At 27.7% G+C, this 19035-nt stretch overlaps 1 protein-coding gene across 2 annotated transcripts in view; it reads left to right on the top strand.

Annotated features, from left to right (window-relative positions):
* The first annotated feature begins 2445 nt into the window (after positions 1–2445).
* LOC122849127 overlaps positions 2446–19035 on the top strand; it is a 160238-nt gene continuing 143648 nt past the window's right edge. For both annotated transcript variants that reach the window (XM_044147722.1, XM_044147723.1), the window contains exon 1: positions 2446–2867. The gene's annotated coding sequence lies outside the window, so the exon portion shown is untranslated. The remainder of the gene's footprint in view (positions 2868–19035) is intronic.

Here is a 19035-nt window from a genome sequence, read left to right as displayed (position 1 = left end):
AGGTACAAATTCCGGGCTTGGTAATACAAATTAGTACAAATTATTCTGCGTCTGTAGCAATTTTTTTCCCCCTGAGTGATCTAGAAAAAAAATCAATTTTTTTCCCGTTCTCTATCCTTTAATTTTGAGGTACAAATGAAAACAATTGCGGTAAATGATAGTACAAATTAAGACGCTTCTAATGAGTATTCTAGATAATTTTTCTAGGACTTATGCAAGCCAGGTTAACGCACCGGAATTGTACGAATATAATTCTTTATATTCTCTCTCACGAATTTTTATAAATTATTATGAGTTAAACAAAATAAGTGAAATAAAAACAAAACATGAATTTACAATTGATGTCGCTGAAAGCCTCAATTTCAGATGAGCTGTTTATTTTTTTATCATAACTTTAATAATCAAAAGAAGTGAAATATAAAAAAAAATGAGACGCTTTTTATTATAATATTATTAGCATGTATCGCAAGCGTTATCGTGAAAAAGTGCCTAATTTTTTTTTTTTTTTTTTTTTTTTTTTTAATCCAGCAAATTATTCAACTTTATACTTCAAAATTTTGTCATTTTTTTTATAATCCACTTCTTTTGATTATTAACGTTATGATAAAAAAATAAACTCATCTAAAAGTGAGGTTTTCAGGGACATCAATTGTAAATTTATGTTTTGTTTTTATCATACTGTATCGATGTGCGTATGAAACATGTATATTGTATATAATACTGGACTATCATTCTCATCCAACCTCTGGTAAAAATATTTCTCCGCGATTTCTCTTCAATTTCTTCCCGATTACTTCGAATTCTTCCGTGATTAAGTCGGAATTTCTTTTCAGTAACTTCGAATTTCTAATGCAAAGAAAAGAGTGGAGGAATGTGTGAAAAAAAAACCTTCGAATTTTCTCCGAAACCGTTGGCGATTGGGCTTTTTAAAAAACGACAAAGATTTGTAGATATTGGAAAAAACTTTCGAAAACTAGGGAAGAGCAAAAATACTACTCGAATACTGAATACTCGATCTCGGAAGAACAATAAAATAATTTTTTTTTTTAATATTTTAATAAGCATTTATTTGTTTCAGTGACAGTTTAATATGTGCAATACCGTGTAGGAATTGCCAAGACTCACAACCCGCCCAAGTCTTGTCCCAATAATGGCATACAATGCTTGACAGCCAATCGTGCGCCATCCATGGGCCAAAGCTTGACTGACTCTTGGCTGATTATTTGCTTACCAAGGCTCGTATGCCAATGCTTGGCCGACCATTGGTTGAATAAGAGATGGCCAGCTTTTATCAAGCCATTTATCGGCCGAGCCTTGGTGAATTATTGGGTGGCCAAGACTGGAAACGGATGACGAAGCCAAGGCTTGGCTCATTAAGGGCTGGCCAGCCATTGATCAACCATTCATCGGTGAAGCCTTAGTTAATTATTGGGTGGCCAAGACTGGGATCATACAATTAAGCCAAGAGTTGGCACATTAAAGACTGGCCAACCAATGACTTGCCATTCGTCGGTCGAGTGTCGATTGTTCTTTGGGTCACCAAGACTGATTATTTTTTATTCTATAAATATATTAAGAGCCACTGTTATGTATTTAATATTTAAAATTTGTTTGTTTAATAATATATTACAGGTACTCACTTTTTTTTTTTTACATAACGAAAATTTCAAGAGTAATTTTTTTTTTTCTTATGAATTATGAAAATACATTCCGGGGTATATAAAACAAATAACATTTATATATCGGCCGAGCGTCGGTTGATTCTTGGATTGCCATGATTATCATGAATATTTAAGTAAAACAAATTTTCACTATGATTAATTGTTGCTGCTGTGGTTAAGTAAGTAAAGCTCTGGAGTTCTAACTAGGAGATACCGTGTTCAAGTCCTTGTGATATCAAGTATTTATGGTCTTATTTTCACGGTCGAAATTAATCATTAGACATATGAATAATAAAATTAAATTGTCTAAACAATTAAAAAGTATTTTTTTTTTTTAAATTATCAAATTTTTGGAAGTCTTGGCCGAGTATTGGCAGCCAATGCTTGGCCTAGTATTGGTAGCCAAGCTTGAATTGGAGTCAATCCCCAGGCCTGGGTCAATCATTGACCGAGACTGGCAGCCAAGACTTGGCAACATTTGGCCAGGCTTGGGCCATTGATTGACCATGTTGTATTCTCCTTCACGGGATGAATGTAACATGCTATTATGTTTCGAAAAAGATAAAAGTTAATTCTCCTGGTTTTCTGAATTTTTTGTATACAATACACTCACGAAACATTAGCATACACTAACAACTTCCTATTCGTATATGAGTGAGTTTGCTATTCATAATACTTTGGAAACGCGTTCAAAAATAGACAGCTCATACTTTGAACGGTGGAAAAATGTATCTCGAGTTTCTCGGAATTTTATTTACTTATTTATTCATTCAATAGTATTCATTCAACACGGCGGAGTGAATGATCGAAAATACAATAAAAAGAGTCACATTTTATTTAAGAATCTAGAATGTGTACGTAACGATTCTATATAGTTTTTATTCATTCACTCTTTATTCCCATAGTGTCAAAAACTACAGTAGTGACCGTTCGAGAGTATATTTTATCGATTGAATTAACCTTCCTGAAGATCTTTGTAGTTGCTGATCATACAGCTTTTCGACAATCTTGGAGGGTGACGTGAGCTTTTTTCTTTTTCACTCATACTGCTTTCATAAGTTATTGAACCTGTTTAAGAGACCCGACAACGCTCATTCGTTCGTGTTGTTCTCTGATTGTTGACTAAAATGTTAAAAAACAAAAAAGTTCTACATAGAATTTCAGTCATTCCAATCGTCAAGTTTCATCATTGATCTCATCTTTTTAGTGAGTATATTTTCAATGTCTTATCTTACTTTATCAACAAATTCTTGTGTTATCGTTATATTTATTTATTTATTTATTTATTTAAAATATTCCAACAGTCTTACGACCTATTATAGGAAATTTTTTCATATCTAATTTACATTTATAATTTCAATTTTATGACTATTATCTATCACGCATGTGTGTGTATTTATATTATTTTATTTACAATTGCTTAATATACTCTTGATGGTTATTTTATCAATATTATATTAACATAGTCTATTTTATTATTTGATTTTTTATACACCCAGTTTACAGCTTCAATCATTTTGGTGATTGGTGAGGATGTATCGAATTTACTTTTACTCAATGGTGGATATAATGGAATATAATTCCTGTTTCCCCCATGTATTGCTAGCTTAGGCATCATATTTTTAATTTTTTTACAATCAATAATTCCTTCTATAATTTTTAAACAATAAATTGCATTTATACATTTTCTCCTATCTTCGTGTATGAAATCCTGTTTTATTCAGTAATATTTTATAATCAGTTCCTCTATCAGGATATGTTCCTGTTGTTTTATATATAAGAAATTTCAAGAAATTTTTTCGGACTTTTTCATATTTTGTATTTGATAATAATAATATGGTACCCATGCAGATGTAGCATACTCCAATTTTGGCCTCACATACGTACAGTATAGTAGTTTTTTTGTTTCTGTGTTTTTAAAATTTTTTGTTGCTCTTTTTATAAATCCCAATGTTTTTACTGCTGATGTCATCACCCTTTCTGTCTGAGGAATGAATGTAAGTCTATCATCAAAGACAATACCTATCAAAAAAGAATTTTCATAAGTACTATGTTTTTTCTGGATGACTATGTAAATCTAGTAGAGTGAGGATTATCTGTGTTTCGTAAAAAATAATCTTTCTATATCTATAGATCTATATCGACCAAGCTATTCAATACGATAGGCTTTAATTACTTACCGCAATATCTTCTGGTAAGGAAAGTCGGATTTCCGCTCATCCCAATGAATGCCGTTCCTTTTTTCTAGTTCTCTGTACGATGTTCTGCTAATAATAATCTTACGTAATAATAACTTATACTAGGCAATTGAGCGAAAACCGTGTCTTTTTGACATCAGCAAAGTTTCGTTATTCGATGTCAGATGTCGGATATTCAATCATCGCCGAAATTAAACATCCGATAAATGCTGATATGTAACGCAAAAAACTAGCACTACTAAAGATAAATCTATTCCCCGGGTAACGATGTCTCGGAATTTCTACGTTATCGGTATCATATTCACTTCATTAACTGCAGCTTTATAAACATCATCTTGTCAATCATCTAGTTGCTGATTTATTGCTGGCTAATGAATCAGCCAATAATTTTTAAAACTGTTAAAAATTTTTTTCTTGATCAATGGAATTTTCCCTTAAATTAAGTAAAATACTTCGTTCAAGAGAAATTTTGATAAAATTAAAAAACTCCTAGGTAGACATCCAACCTCGTTTCGGCGCCGAGCTCGATTCTATGTAGAAATGTTACACGTTTCGACGTCGAAACGAGATCAAAACGAGGTAGAAAATAAAAATCGCACAAAAAGACTTAAATAATGGATATTATACTAGAAAATCAATATTATTAGTTATATTCAACAAAAATATAAAAATAAAAATCATAATAATAATAAATTTATAAGGTTTTTATGTATTTTAATTTCTAACCCGATTCAACCTCGTTTCAACGTCGAAAAGTAACGTTATTCGACGTCGAAACGAGGTTGAATCGAGCTAGAAAATAAAGGGCATATAAGAATATTAAATTATTAAATTTATAATAATAATAATAACAATGATAATATTGATAATAATAATATATTATTATTATTATTATTATTATTATTAGCTTAAAAGCGCCCACTATATAAGAAGAATTATGTTTTAAGGAAATAATGTTGCTTAAAATATAATTTTTTGGCAACCTTAATTCCTTAGCTACATCTTTTTCTAAGCTACTGCTTTTTCTTGGACATTTTTATTTTTTAAAAATAAAATTACATGTATATTATGTATTTGATAAATTAAAATGTCCAAGAAAAAGCAGAAGCTAAAGAAAGAATGTAGCTAAGAAATTAAGGTTGCCAAAAAATTATGTTTCAAGGAAATAATGTTGCTTGAAATATAATTCTTTGGCAACCTTAATTCCTTAGCTACATCTTTTCCTTGGATATTTGTATTTTTGAAAAACAGCACCATTTAAATTAAATAAATTTTTTCTAAACATGATTTCTTATTCAAATAAATATACAAATCACTGGAATAAAGGAAAAATTCTTTGAAAGAAGTCAAAATTAACTAACTTGACCTCTCACTACTTTCAGAATAAATGTGATTCTTTGCAGAACATAAGTATTCAAAGATGAGAAATAAAAACTATTATAGAAAGTACATAATCCAGAAAAAAAGAAACAAAAGCGCGAGTTATGAACAATACAGTTTAGTAAGTATAAATTCAGAACCTGAAAATTTTCCCTAATTTCAAGAAAAAAAGCTTAAATAATAAACAATGATTCGCAGTAAAATAATACTAGAACTATAGAAGATAAAAATTAGTAATGTTGCAATTTTCTGAAATTCAAGGAAAAAATTTTTTAGAAGAAGAATTTCCATTTTCAAATAGAAGAATGAAAAAAATGTAAGTTTTCATATTGAATCTTATTGAAATTAAGAGATTGCATAATAATCACTTGCCAATTGAAATTGAAAAAAAAATGAATTTCATGAATATTTATTATTTTTAAGAGAGTGATGATAATATATAAGTGAAATACATTTTTTTAAAACGAAGAAAATGAAAATATAATTTTTAATGAAACGATTCCAAAAAAAAATTAATGAAAAGATTGGGTACCGAAAAAATTTTTGTAGATTCAAGAGAAAAATTTATTATAAAAATTTATTTTGAAGTAAAAGAATAAAAAAAATGTATGTTCTTATATTGAGTCTTATTAATACTAGCAAATTAAAATTGATAAGAAAATAATTGCTATAACCCAGGTAGAAATTAGTCTCGGGGATCGGGGCTTTACGCTCGAATCGACGTTGGCAGTGAGCTCTATTCGATGTCGGAATGTTACGCTATTCGACGTCAAAACGAGACTAAAACGAAGCTAAAACGTGGTAAAAAAAAAAAAGACGAAAAACCTAAAAATTGTTATTCTGTTATTAATTTATAATAGTTTTATTATAAATTGTGAAAAAAAAAATTATCATTAATTTAATAACGAAATAAATGAATTTTGAAGTATTTTCCGATTCGAACTCGACGTAACCGCTTTTCAGCCTCGATTCGACGTCAAAACGAGACGAAAACGAGGCTGAAGGTGGAGCCACAAACATGCGCTAATTCATACTGCGCACGTTAGCTACATCTTTTTTTCAGCTACTGCTTTATCTTGAACATTTTTATTTTTCAAAAAAAATTACATGTAATATATTTATTATTTATAAAATAAATAATACTGTCCGAAGAAAAGCAGTTGCTTAAAAAATGATTTGACGAATAGAAAGACGTCGGAGTTAACTTGATGAAACTTAGAAAAAATGAGAAGCTCTGTGGTTCAGAAGTCAAGGCGTTTGCCTGGTATGCAAAAGACCCGGGTTCGATGCCCGGCGGGGAAACTTCGTTATTTTTTCTAAGTTTCTGGTTTTTTTCAAACTTATGTTTGAAGCAACATTAATTCCTTAAAACATAATTTTTCGGCAACCTTAATTCCTTAGCTACATCTTTTCCTTAGCTACTACTTTTCCTTGGGATTTTTATTCAATAAATAAATAAAATACATGTACAACTATTTTTTAACAATAAAAATCCCAAGGGAAAGCAGTAGCTAAGGGAAAGATGTAGCTAAAGAATTGAAGTTGCCAAAAAATTATGTTTCAAGCATCATTAATTAGTTCAAACATAGTTTTTAGGTAACCTAAATTCCTTAGCTACATTTTTTCCATGGCTACTGCTTTTTCTTAGACATTATTTGTGTGCATGAAAATGAAATCAAGTGTTTATTTTCTAATTTAATTAATGAAAATATCAAAATATAATATTCTCATAGTGAATTAATGTTGAAAAAAAAAAAAATTATTTAATTGCAAAATTAATAATCATTTTATAAATCGTGGTTATTAATCAATATTTCATCAGTTTAAAATTCCATGATTGAATCTAACCTCATTTAACACAAGCAAATAAATTTCTCATGGTATCAGCAATTATCAATTCTCCAATATCTTCATCATCTGTTGATAATGCAATTGCATCAAATAATTTATCAACTTCAAATGTTCTTGTTAGTCAAGTTAATGACGTAAATGTCACAATTAATAGAGATCATAATATTGATAATGAAACTCAATAGCATTCATATATACCAAATGATGATTCCATTCAAGACAAACTGGATAGCATCATTTCTTGGTGCAAAAATATGACACCTAAACAAGATGATCATTTTTCACAACAACAAAAATCTAATATGAAACAGCAAATATATCATGAATCAATGTATGATACATTTAAAGTAATTGATTCAAAATTTAAATTAACAGAGAATAAAATGAAAGATTTAGAGAATCAAATAGCTTCAATTAACAAAAAAATTTTTAATCTACAAGTAGAAAAAAAAAATCCACATGATACATCAACGTCTGCATCAGAAGGCAAAAATACATGGTCCAATGAAGTTGTTTTATTTGGAATTTCTGAAATAGCAAATGAAAATCTTCAAGATATTGTTACAGCTATTTGTAATTCAATCAATTTTAATTGTACTTTTATCGTAAGTACTAGTAGACTGGAGAAATTATCTGCAGCTGTTCGTCCAGTAAGAATTCAATTCATAAGCATGCAATTACGTGAATCATTTATTACTTTATTAAAAAAAAAAGGCAAATTTCCAGCATCAAGTCTAAATATACTATCATTAAGCCACTTAATGATGCCATTGTTTGTATACCGTCGTTCACCAAAATATTTGCTTGATCGTAAAGACATTCTTACACGTCTACCATTTGTAAATCCAAAAGATGTATGGATTAGTTTCAATAAAGTTAATGTACGTCTAAACAATGGTTCACCAATTATATTAAAAGATAGATTTGATTTATATCTATTGCCAGTACCACAGCAACCAAATGTATTCATCCAAGGTCAACATATGATTGATAATCAAAACCAAAGACAGCCAGAATGACGCCACCGTGTCCAGAACAATAATAATAACAATAATAATATACAATTTAATCAGTCGTCAATAAATTTTGGTAATGATATTGATTTTTTATCACTAAAAATTACAAATAATTTTAAAAATAATACAATAATCTGTGTTGCATACAGACCACATAAAAATATTTCATTTGTCAGTCTAGAAAATTATTTAGCTGATTTAGTCACCTCTTCATCAGATTTAATTTTACTTGGTAATCTCAATGCAAATCTTTCTTCAAATGATTTAGATAAAATTGACTTATTAAATTTAACAAGTTTATTAAATTTATATCAAGTACCATTTTCTTCAACACATTACACTGCTACATCAAATACATGGTTAGATGTTTGTTTTGTCTCAACACTAATCAAAAAATTATTACTTCTGGTCAATCAAAGGAGCCTTTTGCATCAAACCAAGACCTAATATATTTAGAGTACTGCTTTGATAAGATAAATCTTGATTTAAATGAAAAAAACAAAAAAATTATTCCAAGAAACTGGAATGCCTGTTCACCAGATGAAATGATTAATTGATTTAATGTTTTCGACTGGACTTTGTTCAATTCATGTCATAATATTGATAATTTAGTCAATTTATTTTCATGGAGAATAACAAAAACTGTTGACTATTTAATTCCGAAAAAAAATATTTGTATTGAACATAAAAAGCCAGGTATCACTAATGAGATTTGTCAGTTGATAAAAAAGAAAAAAAATATATTTAAAAAATTTAAAGAAACAAAATCAATACGATTGTTTAAAGATTTTTGCAAGATACGAAACTATATTAAGAATAAAATAATGAACAATAAAAAAAATATTATTGAAAAGTGTTTTCTCAATAATAAAAATACCAGAAAATTCTGATTAGTAATTGACAATATTGGCTTAACAAAAAGATCAAATACATCTTTAAAATATAAAATTCCAAAAAATTTCACAGCAAGTAATCTCAATGATTATTTTATTAATGTTGCAATTAATTCCAATAGTACATCAAGTTCAATGAATCAAAGATGGTCTAATTTCACAGAAAAATTATCTCAAAATAATTTTCGCTTTGTTCCAATTACAATAAAACAATTAAAAAATAAAATTAATTCATTAACATCAACGTCAACAGGTGCAGACGATATTTCGATTAAGCATATATTATCATTTGGCAATTATCTGTTACCTTACATAATTAATATATTCAATTATTCACTATTCATTTCTCATTTTCCTGCACGATGGAAAATTGCAATGATTTTGCCACTAGCAAAAGTAGAAAATCCATTAAGTTATAAAGATCTACGACTAATTGCTATCATGCCAGTTTTATCAAAATTATTAGAAAAATGTGTTCATGAACAACTGGTCACACATTTAATTAAAACAAATATTCTTGATAGACGTCAATGTGGGTTTAAAAAAAACCATGGTACATTAACAGCTGTGACTTTTTTTTGGATTCAGTGAGAAAAAGCATTGAAAATGATAAAATTACTATTGCAGTTTTTTTTTATTTTCGCAAGGTATTTGACATGGTGGATCATGTGATTTTATGTGATGGATTAATTCATTATGGATATTGTGTTGAAGTTGTTGACTGGTTTAGATCATACTCGTCGAAGAGACAGCAATTTGTTGCATTACATGGAATTAATTCCTAATTAAAAATTGTCACGAAGGGTGTTCAACAGGGTAGTGTGCTGGGGCCACTACTTTATTCAATTTACATTAACGATATAAAGTCAGTGTTAAAATATTGTAATCACTTACTATATGCAGATGATCTAGTAATTTATATTGAAACTTCAATCAATAATGTAAAAGATACAATTAGGATGATTAATGCTGATTTATTATCAATGAACAATTGGATGAATGTAAAAAAGCTTAAATTAAACCCAGATAAAACAAGTGGACTATTTCTTGGAACAAAGAATAATTTAAAAAAATGAAATGATAAATTAAATGATAATACAATTGGTAAATTGAATATAAATGGAACAGAATACAGAAATAATCTTTGAAAAGAAAGTAAAATATCTTGGAATTTTAATAAATGAATCTCTGCACTGGCATCATCAAGTGTCACTTGTTTGTTCTCAAGTGTATAGTACATTAAGAAGAATTGCTATCAACAAGGACTTGTTAACACCTGAATTAAAAAGAAAAATAGTAACTGCCTTTATTTTACAATTATTCAATTATTCATCAACTGCAGTAACAGATGTAACTCAGGAACAACATCAAAGGTTGCAAAGAGCCTTCAATGCAGCAGTTAGATTTGTAACTGGAACAAATTATCATGATCACATAACACCATCAACATTGAGTCTTGGTTGGCTTTCTTTGAAAAGCAGAAGATCATATTTAGTAAATAGTATAATAATCAAGACTTTATCAACAACAGATAATATTCTTCTTAGCGATTTATTTATGAAAAAAAAGGAAAAAAAAAAAAAAATGAAATTAATTAGAGAAGTGATGAGTTTGACAAAAATTTAATTATTCCATTAGCTAAATCAAGAACATTTGTAAATTATTTACAAGATGCAGGATCAACTTCTTGGAATAATCTACCGTCGTTTATAAAATCATCCTTGTCATTAGAATCTTTTCAAAAAAATTTGTATGATCATTTATCTAAAATTAAAAAAGATAATTATTAATGAACTTTATAAACAAACAGTTTGTATTAAATTCTACAACAATTTTTATATTATTATTTTTAGGGAATTTTAATTTTCTATTGTTTTCGCTTTTCATCTAGACCCCCCCCCCCCGAAAATTTTCTGAGTCCCTTAATCTAAATACGATAAATATGGAAAATATCATTAAATATAGAGGAAAATATAGATAAATCACTGAATATATGAAAAAAAGATTACACGACAAAATAAATTTGACATAATATATCCGACAAAATAAATCGCGATAAAATAAATCGCGACAAAATAAATCGCGAAAAAATAAATCGAGACAAAATAAATTAAAAAAAAATAAATCCAGACAAAATAAATTCATATAATATTTACTTTACAGAAAAAAAAAAAATAATCATTACAAAATATAAACATGAAGAGAATTTCATTGATCAATAAAAATCACATATACATACATAAATAAATCATTGCATACAATGGAACATTAAAATAAAAATATAAATTTCGATGATCATCCAAATAATAATAATACTAACTTTTTTCAACAATATATACAAACAAAAACATTATAAAACGTTTTAATATTTATTGTACAAAATACACTGAGAAAAAAAAATAACAATTTTTACAACTAAAATCAAATAAAAATTACTGTGCTGCGTAGTAAAGGCCGGGTATTTTGTAAGTTTAACATATATTACAATGGGAACAATAATTTTTACCCTTCGTGCCATTTAATTTTGTATTTCGGCTGGACAAAAATTACCATGCCAAGCACAGTAATTTTAACTATACATACACACTAAAAAATATAGTGTCGATAAGTAAAGTTTGATGTATTACCAACAATTTTTATTATTTGAATTAATAAAAATTCCAAATATATTATCTTTTTTTAAATATTGCTTAAAAAATAAATGAAAGGGAAATTAAATAACGATACTCAAAATAAAATTTTTATTTAATGTATTTTTTTTTATATCCAATTTTTAACAATAAATTCTGTATTTGGTGTTTGTGTTATATATGTTAACTTATAATTATATATTTTATTCAAATCTAAATTTTTCACGACAAAATTTTTTTTATTAACTTCATAATGCTCGGTGTGTTCATTTAAAAATACAGCTAATAATTTTTTTGTTATAAAATAATATTGTGTGGATGTTTCCATTAAAATATTGTTTATAATATAAAAATTGAGACCATCCTCACTGCTATCAAATTCACGATAAACAAATGAAAACTGCACACAAATTATGTTCACACTTCCATTTCACTAGTGATATCTATAAATAATTAGCGAGTAAAAGTACTCAAATTAAGTCGTAGATTTTTCTTAGATAACTGCACTTTTTTATTCACTTGAATTAATTAATATCAATATTATGTATAATTACGGAGGCCGTTAGACCGTTGGACGTACAAATACCTAAATGTGCGTCTCACAATAACAAAAATAACAAAAGCCTGACACGATAATTATCGAACAGCGCCGAAGATTACCGAGGGTTGAATTTTACCATGCTGCAGAGTAATGTTTAGTGTTCAGCACAATAAAAATTATCCAAAGCTCAGTATTTTATTTGAATAAAACTGTAATAATTGTATTAAGCTTATCAATATTTGTTATACCAATAAATACTACCCTGGCATATCCCAATTTTTACTGTGCTGCAAAGTAATTTATATAATCTAAACAATAATTTTTATATATCAGAACATGAAAAAACCCCAAAATCGAGTTTTACCCGACGATTACCCTGCTAGCATAGTAAAAATTGTTATTTTTTTTTCTCAGTGTACAAATATATAACAATAAACTTTTTCCAATATATATATATATATACAAAAATATTAAAATACACGAAATTAAATAACAATTAAAAAAACCAAATTATTAGCAATGGCCATTAAATAATGCTCAATATCTAATTCATTAAAGGACTGAACAATATTCTTTATACGAACGTCATGTTCAACGAATGCACGTCGTTTTTTTGCTGCAATATTTTGTCCACATGCCAATTGAGCGAGTTGATATTCAACTAAACTTTGCTCATTTTTTAAACAATCGATAAATTTACCAATATCAGCATGTCGCCTACCAATGCGATTATTAAAAGCATGGTGCCATCCTTCCATGCCGTTATTGGTACGTGGAAGATCATTCAGAACAGCCAAATAATAATTCCAACACTCAGAGAAGGATAAGTTAACAGTTAACATACCAATATGTTTACATTAAACATACAAAAGTTTAATGTTAAGATATATATATTAACAATAAACATAGATATCTTAACTGTTAACATACGTATGTTTATAGTTAACATACGTATCTTTACGCGGCCAAATATTTTGATGCGCCAGTCTACTACTTGTCATCTTTTTTTTTTGACATTAAATTGTGATACTATTCTAATTGTAATATAATATAATATGTACTCGTGTTGTCATAAATTTATTTAAATTCAGTTTTTTTGTAAATTCATTCTTAATTTTACATTCAATTTTTATATTTACATACGTAAATGTCTTCAACTATCAGCCTAACCTTCAAATTGTGTCAATTACAGATATCTTAATAGTTAACATACGCATATTAACTATTAAGATACGTATGTTTAATGTTAATATATATATCTTTGATGTAAACTTATCATCCACCACCCATTTTAACATGGCATATGTTAACATTAAACAGGATATGTTAACTGTTAACATATCCTTCTCTGTGTGAAGTTTCATGAGAATAGCGAGGTGGACGACGTCCATTTTTAGATAAACTTCCAATCCAAGTAGACTCAAAATATGTTAGGAATTTTAAAAATTCATGACCACTATATACAACGGCATCCATTGCGCACAAAATGTCGTATCCACTAACGACATGCTCAACTGGTAAAAAAGCCAAAGCAGCGAACATTTTTAGCACTAATTCACAATCAACACTGTCATTACAATAAACAGATAAACCACAGGTGACAATATGACGCCATATACACTGTCTAAAGTGAAAAAAGCAACCTTCAATGATAACATCAGCAAATACAAATTTAATTGCCTTCATGAAGGCTACTTCAAAATTACATAAAACAACGTCTGGATTTAATTCAGGCACAGCATTTAATATTTCATTCAATAATTTTTTATACGACCTTGACCTACGATTTGGCATCAGTGGATAGACAAGTGGTAAACATTTACCACCTACAAAGCCATGCAATGTATACAATTGCTCAAATATACTTGGTACTGATGCAAAAGTTCCGTCACCACATATGACCTTGCATGTTTTAATGACATCCAAATTTTTACGAGTTGTAAATATTATCATTCGGTCCGTTCCACCATCATTGTACAAAATGAATGACTCATCTTTAGCCGTAACACTATACCATTCTGGTAACAAAAGCAATTCCCGACTATCAGGGTTTTGAACTTGTGGTCTATTTACTTCACGATGACGTTGCACCATCCTAACTAAACTCTGAATACGTGGCATTCTTGCAACAATGTTTTCTGGCAAATTGGCAACTGCTTCAGCAACTATATTGCTTGACAACTGGTTTGATCTACGACTGCGTTTTTTGATTTTATTGACGGCCTTGACTTTTAAAATATTAGACGTCGATCCAGGATGATTGTGCTCATTTAAAACATTAATCAAATTGCCTAAAATGATACACACAAACATATATAAAATTCAGCTATCCACACACTTATTTAAAAATTATTTATAAAAATCATATATAAAAAACTACCGCTTACCAGTGATATCCATAGATGACGTATGTACTATGCAAGGACATTGCATTTTTGGATATTGAACGCAACGCCACGTAACAACGCCATTTTTGCATTCACGATTAAATGAAAATATTGATCCTCTATATATTAATTGCTTACGACCTTTCTGGCTCGCAACAAAAGACAGTGGCATTCTTAATATCAAAGAATACAACTATTCAACTCAAAAACCAACAGCTGAATGATTGCAAAGATACCAACTCATTTATGAAATGAATAAAAATGAATAAATCAATAAATATGAAATATAAATGAAAATTATAAATACGAAATAATAATAAAAGAAAATGAATTTGGTAAAATTATCTTTTAAAATTAAAAATACAAAAACATTATAAATAAATAAAAGAATTTATATTTTTATTTTAATTTTTCATTGTATGCAATGATTTACTTATGTATGTATATGTGATTTTCATTGAACAATGAAATTCTCTTCATGTTTATATTTTGTAAGTGTTTTTTTTTTTTTTTCTGTAAATTAAATATTATTTGAATTTATTTTGTCTGGATTTATTTTTTTTTAATTTATTTTGTCTCGATTTATTTTGTCTCGATTTATTTTTTCGCGATTTATTTTGTCGCGATTTATTTTGTCAAAATGTGTAATGTCCGGATTTATTTTGTCGGATTTATTTTGTAAAATTTATTTTGTCATGTTACCGAAAAAAAACGATAAATATGAGATAATTCCAGTAAATCTAAAGAAAAATGTAGAAAAAAATAGGAAAATATCAAAGAAAAAACAGTGAATATGGAGAAAGAAACGATAAATATGGAAAATATCCGTAAATATGAAAATAAAATCACTAAAAAGATCTGGTAACGTGTGTTGGGGCTGGTGGCCCGCGTTACCCATTGAAAATTGAAAATTTTCAATACTTCGGTTAGGGCCATTGCGTGGCCGTGTTACGCGATTTTGTAAATAAAATTTTTTTCAATAAATTTATTAAAATGCTTACGTTCTATAATGGCTATTGCTGCTCGACATTAAATACTAAAAAATAAAGAAAATAAACAAATAACTTCCAAAATTATAAATTCATTTAAAACTTTTTTATTTAGTTTTCCAATCGCTGAAAAATATTTTATTAGTTTTAAAATGTTTGTAAATATATGTACAACAATACCATAAGAAAAAAAAAAAATAAATAAAAAGCAACAAGTACATAAATATTTATATATTAGTTTTACTGTTGTTATTACTTAGAATCATTCCTTATGATAAAAAGACGATATCAAATCCTGAAGATGAAGAATTTATCCTGTTTTTTAGATAAAAAATAAAAATTAGATTAAAAAAATTAGTGCTAATGAATAATATTTTTTTGAAAAAAAAAAAAAGAAAAAATATTAGGCTTTAATTCAGCGTCATTTAAAACTATATCACGGTCTAACAGATCCAACTCGTTATTAATTTTTTTTTTCCAAGTAAAATACATCAAAATCGAAAAATGAAAAAACCTTCAATTTTTTTTTTTCCTTAAAAATTATAAATCATAGAAAAATAATTTTATATACAAGTGATGAGTATTTGAAAGACGTATCTTTCGGGCCCTACATAAAGTCGCTGCGATTATTTTATCGAGAGTTATCGATAGAGTAACGTTACACTAACCATATAATAACAACGGGAACCTCGATAACTCTTGATAGAATTGTCGTAGGGTTTTCGTATATAGCTTATAGAATGCGTCTTTTGAATACCATATATTTTTCTACAAAAATTTTTTTTTTTTGAATTATAGTTTTCGAGAAAAAAAAAAAACTGTTTTTTTTCGATTTTTGTTAGTTTTTTTTTTTTTTTCCGATGCGGTTCTAGAGTTTTTAAAAACGCTTTTTTTAAGTCTAAGATGAAGTCTCTACGATGATCCTATCGAGAGTTATCGAATTTATAATTTTTGCAATATGACGTTTTTACACGATATCGTCTCAATAACATAATCCTAGGGAGGTTATGTTAGGCCTAAAAGAAGCGTATTTTCAATACCTTTCACCTACCTACAAAATTACTTTTTAATTATTTATACTTTTTAGTGAAAAAAAAAAAAAACTGAAAATCGAAAAAAACAGTTTTTTTTTTTTTTTCTCGAAAACTATAATTAAAAAAAAAAAAATTTTTGTAGAAAAATATATGGTATTCGAAAGACGCATTTTTTAAGCTATATACGAAAACTCTACGACAATTCTATCAAGAGTTATCGAGGTTCCCGTTTTTAAGAATTCCCTAAAATTGCCTTAAAATCGTCATTAATGCATTTATTCCTGCCCAAAAATATCTTTTATGAACTTATTCTTATACAGCTGAATCTCTGGAAGAAAAAAACATTGCATGATTGATAGTCTAACTTCATTAGTTTTCACTCTATAATTTTTTGAATGATGAAAAAAATCATCTAATTTTAAGTTTTCTTAAGTTTTCTTAAAAAGAAAAAAATAATGAAGAAATGTTTTCTATCACGTGCAAAAATCTAATAAGCCAAGTAAAGATACTAAATTTACTAAAAAAAATATGGAAGAAACAAAGTGGATGAATAATTTTTAGTTGTAACAGTGATCATTGTAAAAATAAATTTGTAATTTTTTTTTACTATGTTATTTTATATATATCTTTTATGTAATTTTAGGCAAATTGGCTTTAGCCGGCATGTGCTGAATAAATAAATAAATTAATTAATATTTATTGTTAAAAATAAATTTACATGTTTTTTATTTATATAATAAATGAAAATACCAACGAAGAGCAGTAGCTAAAGAAAAGATGTAGCTAAGAAATTAAGGTTGCCGAAAAATTATGTTAAAAGGAATAATTGTTGCTTAAAACATAATTTTTCAGCAACCTTAATTGTTTAGCTTTATCTTTTCCTTAGCTACTGCTTTTCCTTGGGATTAATATTTATTTTATGAATAAACTACATGTACATTTATTTTTTAACAATAACAATCCCACGGAAAAGCAGTACCTAAGGAAAAGATGTAGCTGAAGAATTGAAGTTGCTAAAAAATTATGTTTCAATCAACATTAATTTTTTCAAATATAGTTTTTTTTTTACCCACAGAAACATAGCGTTTTCTTGACTTCGAGCGCTCGGCGAGTTATTGCATCCGGACCCTCAATTGAAATGATGGATATGAATTTTTTTTATAGTTGATTTTTTTTCATCTAGAATTAAAATAGGCAAATTGTGTCATTTTTCAATCTGAATTAACTCGAACGTACGAATAATGTTTTTCTGTTTTTCTATAATTCTAAAAAGAATTGTTTCTTTTTAAAAAATTATTCCTTGGATTTAGGAGTTTTTCTCTTGCATAAATTTTTTTTTCTCATCAGCCCAGGTTTGACAATACAAGACTTAATTTGTTAATACTTTCTCCTGAAAACATGCGTATGTACTAAAGAATTATAATTTTTGCTGTATGATGATATAAATTGTATCAAAAAATTTTCTTTATAATGTTGAATGAATTAATATAAAGTTTTAGTTTTCTTAACGTAAGAGAATTGACCTTCAAACAAGAAAATATTTTTCTTTTGAGTAATTTTTTTTGTCCTTTAAAAATATCTTTAATATTGGGAATTTTAAACTTGGATTTAGGATATCCAACATTACATTGAGACTTTTCATAATTAAGTGCTGAATTTTTTTTTCTTTAGGAAGCATTTAACCCAATTTGATAATATAATTTTTTTCTCAGATTTGATGGAAAGTTATCAATTTTTGATAATGAAGATTTAGTTCGATAGGTGGTAATTTTGTTTCACAACTTTTCACTAGCTAGAAGTCTAACTTGAATCTTTAAGTACCACTGTATTTCCATTTCTCAATCAGAGTTCACTTATCAGGGACTCTTCCCACTCAATTTTGGAGCTTGCTTTATGAGTCAACTTTAACCATGTTTAGGGGCACTTTAAATATGGAATTTTTAATAATCGTTTCGATTGATATATCTGCGGATTTAGGTATCCTTGGAATCCTGAAGCTGCTACTCAATTGAAACAATTTCAAATGTTAATACAGTTAAAAAAATATGCTTTCGAGTATAGTGTTCGTGAGAATTTGGAATTTTTTTTTTGTACTAATATTTTTTATTTGTAAATCAAATAAAGCTACAGTTGTGAGGAAGTGATGAAGTTTCTGATGAAAAAAATAAAATTATAAAAATAAAAATTTATTTCTACAATTCGAAAGTAAATTTCCTTGAATTCAGGGACAAGTTTTATGTATATATGATCATTCCTGTTCTACTTAAGAAAACGTTTTTTCAATCAAATTTTTTATGATAAATGCTGAAAAAAATTTTGACTAGGATTTAGGAATAATTTTTTACTCGGTGATTATGAGATTCCTTAGATTTAAAGAAAAAATACTACGTCAACGAGTGCATTTTTCCACATTTTTTGAAAAAAACCAGGAACTTAGAAAAAATAACGAAGTTCC

Source organism: Aphidius gifuensis, linkage group LG2 (assembly GCF_014905175.1).
Source record: "Aphidius gifuensis isolate YNYX2018 linkage group LG2, ASM1490517v1, whole genome shotgun sequence".
In the NCBI taxonomy this organism is placed as follows: Eukaryota; Metazoa; Arthropoda; class Insecta; order Hymenoptera; family Braconidae; genus Aphidius; species Aphidius gifuensis.
Note: the sequence above shows the minus strand (reverse complement) of the source record. Positions and strands in the feature narration are given on the sequence as shown.